The following is a 7,380-nucleotide window of genomic DNA, read 5'->3' as shown; positions in this document are numbered from 1 at the left end:
CTGTTTTGTTTCTTCCATATGAAAATAGACTCATCAAGCTTCGATTCCATAACTTATTCATTATTTAATTCCATTTCTGCTATTTTTAGTGATTTTTCAGACTCACTTCACTACTGCTGTCTGAAAAATATTTTGTGGTAAATTTTACCTATTTCATGGTTTCCATGGATTAGCTAGCAATTTGACATACATAGCACCAATTATGATCATGATTAGCCATTCCAATGGCTAATCATTACCAAGCATTTCCATACCACTCAATAACCATATCATAAGACCATATATATACAAAATGATTATAATGCCATACTCAACATATACAAGCCATTTTCGCATGGCTATACGAATATACATTACCAAAAGATACTTAATTAACAACAAAGGTCAGTCCTATACATGCCATTATCAAAGTTCGACTGAAAGAGTACCAAAAAGGGGCTTAGATAGTGTGGATGACTTCGACTTTGACACTTCCAAGACCGTAGCTGACGAACAAAATCTACAAAATAGAGAATTAAGGTAACGGAGTAAGCATTACTATGCTTAGTAAGTTTTAAGCAATGCAAACCATTAATTTACTTATAGATCGATTATTGAAATTAAAAATAAGATCATAAGAATTCAAAAAGCATCTCGTGTAACCTTTCACCATAATCGAATACACATATGAGACTTTTACATATACTTCTCATTTGACATTCATGATTCAATTCCGATCAATCTAACATATAAAGGTATATAATACATACCTGAACAACTTAATGCATTGAACAATTTCAATGGTGGTTTCCTCCGAACATTCAAAATCACAATCTTACTCAAATCATCGGCATTAAGCCTGCTAGGTTTTTAAAACCCGTTTCCAATTTCTAGCACAAAGCCTGCGGGATTTAACCGGATATCTATTACCAGCACTAGGCCTGCGGCCTATAAGTCCGGATATAATACCAGCATTAAGCCTGCGGGATTTAACCCGGATATAATACCACATAAATTTTGCCTATTTAATTATATACTCACACATCCCATTCAACTTACTACATTAGCAGTCATTTACTACATTCAGATACAAGCTCCATATGAATATGACCATTTTCATTTCGGTTCAAAAATCCCACACAGATAATAATATATACATATATATATATATATATAACCATATCACCATTTAATCTTAACTTATAGTGATCACTCACCTATATGGCATACATATAAATCATTTATCACATAATTTACTACAAGTGGGACGAAAGATTACGATTTAACTAATGTATTCATACTAAGACATTATCGTTTATATATTTTAAAGGTGACCACTTAAAACTTACCTCGGATGCCTAAACCGTTGCGGATTATCCACTCGACTGCTTTCTCCTTTCCCTTTTTTGATTTAAACCCCTTTTGCTCTTGAGCTTAATTAAAACAAATGGATTTATTTAAATTATTTACTAAGCTTTACTTCTTAGTTTAATAGTCACAATAAACAATCATATAACTTCGAAACATAATATGTTTTATAGAATAGGCTACGATTGTTGTTATTATTTTATGCCTATTACACCGACATCTATTTCGCATACACAAACCAAAATTTACATAACTTACCATGCTTTATATACACAAGTTTAACTATATGTATCCAAACGCCTCTACGACTCAAGGTACATACACAAGGCATTCGTATATCTATGCCTATGTGTGACTATCACAATTGAATGATTACTAGTCTTATGCACAACCTCGGATTCACATAAATAAATATTTAACATGTCATTACTTTATAAACCCCATTCGGCCCTAATCAAACAAATTTAACTTCTATAAAAAGATTTTCATTCCATGATCAATGTAGCCATTTCATATTGGTTTTATCTATGCCACACAATGACCGATTCACTCCATTACTTAAATAACCAATTCTATCTTGCTCCTATAGGATTACAACTTACTTACTATAATTTCTAATCTTATACCTATTATTATAGGAAATACCGAATGCTTCAACATAGCTAACTAAAATTTCCTAACAACATCTTATTAGCCATTGATTAGCCTTCAAAAAGCATCTAATACAAGACAATTAATAACTATACAATATACTAAATTTGCTAGCACCCATATTACTTAACCGAATGTTATAACCTCAATTACACATTTTTTTTTTTAAAACATTTGGCACCTCCCTCTAAACATACACTAATCTCAACCTTCAAGTTAACAACAATTTATCACTCTTCATATCCTAATATACCATCCCTTTTAATGACATAAAGAAAGAAAGAAAAATATTTACCAAGAGTTTCAAACTACTTGGCCGAATATCAAACCTCCAAACAATCAAAAATTTAACTCATGGAATGAATAGAATTTGAACAAATCACCAAAATTATACATAAATTTTCAAGAATTTCAAAGTACTTACCTCTTTCTAAATATTCTCCAAGCCGAAATCAAACAAAGAAATTTTTTCCTTCTTTCTAATCTCAAGTTACGGTAATGGTGGAGTGAGGATGAACCAACTTTGGTTTCTCCTCCCACTCACCCAATATTTTATTAATCTTTATTCATTATTTCATTTTTGTAATATTAATTATTAGCAAAAATTATTATTTTATACATAAATCCATAACATGGCCGGCCACTAACAAAAATTTTGACTAATTGACATGCAAGTACATTTTTTTAACCTCATGCACAATTAGATCCTTTTATAATTACCTATCCTATTTCACAAAAGTCTCACCTAAGTCCCTTCTTCAAAATTTCACATACTGATGACAAAATTAATGCATGAAACTTTCACACATTCATATTCACATAAAATAAACATAGAATATGACGGTTAATTATTTTTATGACTCGGTTTTGTGGTCCCGAAACCACTTTCCAACTAGGGTTAAATTAGGGCTGTTACAGTTTAATTTTGAAAATCAAACGTTTATTTAAATTAACAGAAAAATTTAATTAAATACCAAAATCCAAAATTAAACCCAAAAAATTTTATGTAAGAAAACCAATCCGAGTTTCCAAATGCCACCCACTCTTAATTCTGTCGCTTGCCGGAAAAAATTGGGTGAGTTTACAAGTTAAGTGTGTAACTCAACCCAAACAAACAAAACAAACTCAAATACAGTGACAATTACAATAACAGATGCAATTCAGATATAGATACAATCTTAGTTTCAAATACAAATGCAATTTCATACACAAAATCGGATGCAGTTACAGATGCAAATATCGACACAGAAACAGATTTTACCCCCATCCGCTACACACCATCTCCCTCACCAATCACACCAAAAAGTGTAACAAGTTCCTATCCAACCCCACACACATATAAGTAAGTATATGTCACTAATCAGAATAGCACAGTCAAGTTGCCAGAAATGATGTGATAATCCGCCAGAATTAAATAGTGTGGTCAAGGCACCAAATTAGACATGTGGTTATACTACAAATTAAGTCATCACGAGTTGCCCGACAACGATGACCCGCCACCCCGAGTTACCCGACAATGATGACTTACTAATATCAGTATGCAGTTAAACTGCCAGAATGCTTCCTCCATTACATCATTCTCCCACCCTAATACACATGTCAGAACATATTACATACTCAAATGCACATAAATAAATCACACTTAACCAGATTCTCAAATTACTGATCAAAAGTAGAAATTATACCACAAACATGCTCTTGATTGTTACACATACAATACTATTATTTTATATCATGCTTTTAGAAATTGCATTAACATAGGCAGAATATCATATTTCATATTCAGAATACATACATAATACATTTTGAAACTAATTTTGAATTGCACTTCAAATACAACCATAACAAAATTTTATAAAAAATGAACTCACATGCCTGTGTGGCCCACACGGCTTGGCACACGGTTGTGTGACGTCAATGTTAATAAATTTTTTGACTTCGCATCGTTCACTATTTTTTAAGATTTTCGTTAGACACCTAAAGCTTTCTGATAATTGACGACCCAACACACTTTTAAACCCTAAAACCAACAATAGAAACAACCAATTGTCAATAATAAACTAAATCCGAACCCTAATTTGACCACAAGCAATACATAAACGACTTAAACGCAAACCAAAAACAGCCTCAAAAATGACAATAAAAAACCTATCCCTTGCTAAAACAGTTCCCAAAACACTTCAAATCGCCATAGCAATATTTGACATACGAAACTCCCCTAGCAAAATCACAAAAAATAAAGCCATCACAACACAACCAACACAACAAAACTCCTCAAATAACATCTTGCAAACACATCCTTCTTAGCATAAAAATGAACGCTTTACTAAAACAAAAGCTTACCGCACTCTTGAATTCCGAAACTCACACACTAATTACCACAATCAGAAATTATGGGCGGCACAGGACTGAACAACCGCAATTAGACGTAAGCATGGAAAAAGAAGAAAATAAGAGTTGAAATCACAAGGACAAACGATTGGAAATTATTTTTACAGCAAAGAAAAAAGGATAAATTACACCAATAGTCACTCAACTTTGGGGTAGCTGACAAAACAGTCACCTGGGTTTCATTTCAGTCTCCCAACTTTGAAAAAATAACAAAACAGTCACTAACGTTATTAAAAAGTGACAAATCAGTCACTCATTAACATTTTCCGTGTAAGACAAGTAGTCAAAGGGTCAAAAAAAAAAAGGATGATTGGGCATTCTTTGTGCATTTCTTCTTTTTCTTCTCATCTTTCTTTGCATCTTCGTCTCCCTCAACCTTTTTCTCTTTATGCTTAATGAACTTCCATTAACGATTTTGTAGATGGTTCCATTAATGATTTTGCTTCATTAAGAAAGTGAAAAACAAATTTCAATGCTAATTCATACGTGAAAATAGATTGCAATTGCATGATCTGAAAGGCTTTCAAAGTAAATCTGAAGCAAGCAGAATTCTATTTCTCATTTTCTACAAATATGTCAACATAAATTGAGGGGGAAAAAGGAGATTAAACCAAACTACCAAAGTGTCCAAGTCTCCCATCAAAACAATCAAAGGATTCAACTTTTGACCATAATAACAAAAACCCAGATACTAAACATCACAGGAATTCAATTTAAATCAAGAAAAAAATAAAAGCACGCAAATTTCCAAACAAAACAATGTAAAGATCCAAAATTTGACTAAAATAAGGAAACCCCAGATTCTGAAACACCACAATAAAATTGAAAAAACAAAAAGAAACTTACAAAGCAGTCGTCGTCAATGGTGAAGATATACTTCTTCTTGGATACCATGTAACCCAAAGCAACGATAAGCAGAGTCCTTGAAGGAAATGCAAGAAGCCTTAGGACCGAGGATCCTGTTAATATCGTTCCTGTTGTAAAGCTCATAGTCAAATCCCTCAGGGACCTTGATGGTCTTTGAAGGATCACCAACTTGAACAATGATGAGATGGTAAGGCTGAAAGAATGGCCTCCACATCTCAAGAAAGTCCAAGTTCCTTATGGTTGGTATAACAATGTCGAGCTCATCTTTCAGCAGAGCCACTGCTGGTGCTGCTGTTTGTGTTGCTATTGCAGGCTCTGTCATTTTCACTGCAAAAAGGAGAAACGATAAAAGGAAAAGTGAAAAAAGCAGAGGTTTTTTCTTTCGTAGTTATTTTGAGGATTGATTGAGAGGAAAAGAGCTTGTATGCTAATATATGGAGAGGGAGACTGAAGATTCACGTGAGAAACGAGTGAGGCTGCACAATTGGAGGGAGATACAAAGGAGAAAGACAAGTTAATTGGCCAAGTCAGCTAATTAACTGCCACGTCAGCTGTTCCGTTAAGCCTGTGACGGAAAACGTTAATGAGTGACTGATTTGTCACTTTTCTATAACGTTAGTGACTGTTTTGTTATTTTTCAAAGTTGAGTGATTGAAATGAAACTCAAGTGACTGTTTTGTTAGCTACCCCAAAGTTGAGTGACTATTGGTGCAATTTACCAAAGAAAAAAATAGAGGGAAAAAATGAAGGGAAACAGAGAGAAACAAAGGAAAAAGTGAAGGCAGGAAACTGGGAGAATGATGGACGTGAGATGAGAGTGAGAAAGAGAAACGACAATATTTTGGGATAATTTTCAAAAAGAAAACTATTTATGTCCCACTAATTAATCACCTAACATATTTCTAAAATTTAAATTCAATCCAAATTCTACCACTTAGACTGCATAAGCTGAGGAATTAGTAAAAGGATTTTTATTTTACACACACAAAAACAAAAATTTGAACACAAGATCTCTACGTAAGTTAAAGTCTTACCATTAAATTAACAAATTCATTATTATCATCAATAGCGCGAAAAATAATATATAAGTTAGATCTTCAAAGTCAAGGATTAGAACAAAATTAATAAAATTTGATAAAAAGATTTGAACACAAAACTTTAACATATAAACACAATACTTAACCACTAAATAAAATTAATTCACTTGACTTAATTTCACAATGTTTATCCTAAAAACAAAACGTGACCACTCTTAACTTATCGACCTAATTTCTACTAATTGATTTTGAAATATAACACATACCATAATATTTATATTCAAATCTATATCAAACATGAACATAAAATATAAATACTTAAACGAAAATAGAGAGTAAAAAAAACATAATTAAGCAAATTTGAACATCACCCTTAACTTAAGAAATTGTGTAATGAATTCGTCATACATTTTATTTGGGTTTTCCTTAGTCATAAACATTAAAAATTTAGCTGGCACATGAAGCTTTTTGGCCTGTAGTAGGCACGCTTGCCTTTGCTATCATCTTATGGTAAAGTTGTAGTATTTGTTTAATACATCCAAAAAATTTTATTGCCTTGAGAATTGGATCCATCGTTGAACAGCCAGCTACAACGCATTATTTTGTCTAGGAAGCCTAAGATTTGACACATCACCCCACTATTAGACTACTGACTAAAAAAGAAAACGTTGAAAGGAAGAACAGTACTGAAGTGTGTTCTTGGCATTGTTCCAATTGTTCCCTGGTATTCACTGCTTTATTACTGCATCTTAACTCTGTTACTTGTGCTGCCTTTTTTATATACACGCAAATCTTATGTTTGTTACATATATCATTTAATTTAGTCCTTGTATATGGATTCCAGATACATATATGTTAATATGTACTGCACTAATGTGTATGTAATGAAAGGCCTATAAATTGATGACTAGATCTGGTGGTTTGGAGTTGAGATCTATGGTGTATCCTCCCATTATGTTTTTAATTTTAGTGAATTTTGTTTGAAAATTTTAAAGGTTTTGGACATGGTTAGAGGATTCACCCACTTAAACAAGCTCAACTGGTTGTATACTATTATAACTGTAGTTTAATTTTCTGATTCTTGAAC

At 32.6% G+C, this 7,380-nt stretch overlaps 1 long non-coding RNA gene across 1 annotated transcript; it reads right to left on the bottom strand.

Moving 5' to 3' along the window:
* Positions 1-200: 200 nt before the first annotated feature.
* Positions 201-5,709, bottom strand: LOC128283570 (uncharacterized). Its single transcript, XR_008273946.1, has 2 exons — positions 5,236-5,709; positions 201-499 (listed from the first exon to the last, which is right to left on the bottom strand). It is a non-coding gene; the product is annotated as an uncharacterized LOC128283570 (long non-coding RNA).
* Positions 5,710-7,380: the final 1,671 nt, after the last annotated feature.

This window comes from Gossypium arboreum, chromosome 11 (assembly GCF_025698485.1).
Source record: "Gossypium arboreum isolate Shixiya-1 chromosome 11, ASM2569848v2, whole genome shotgun sequence".
NCBI classification, from domain to species: Eukaryota; Viridiplantae; Streptophyta; class Magnoliopsida; order Malvales; family Malvaceae; genus Gossypium; species Gossypium arboreum.
The sequence above is the reverse complement of the archived record's forward strand: the minus strand, read 5'-3'. Positions and strand labels throughout refer to the sequence as shown.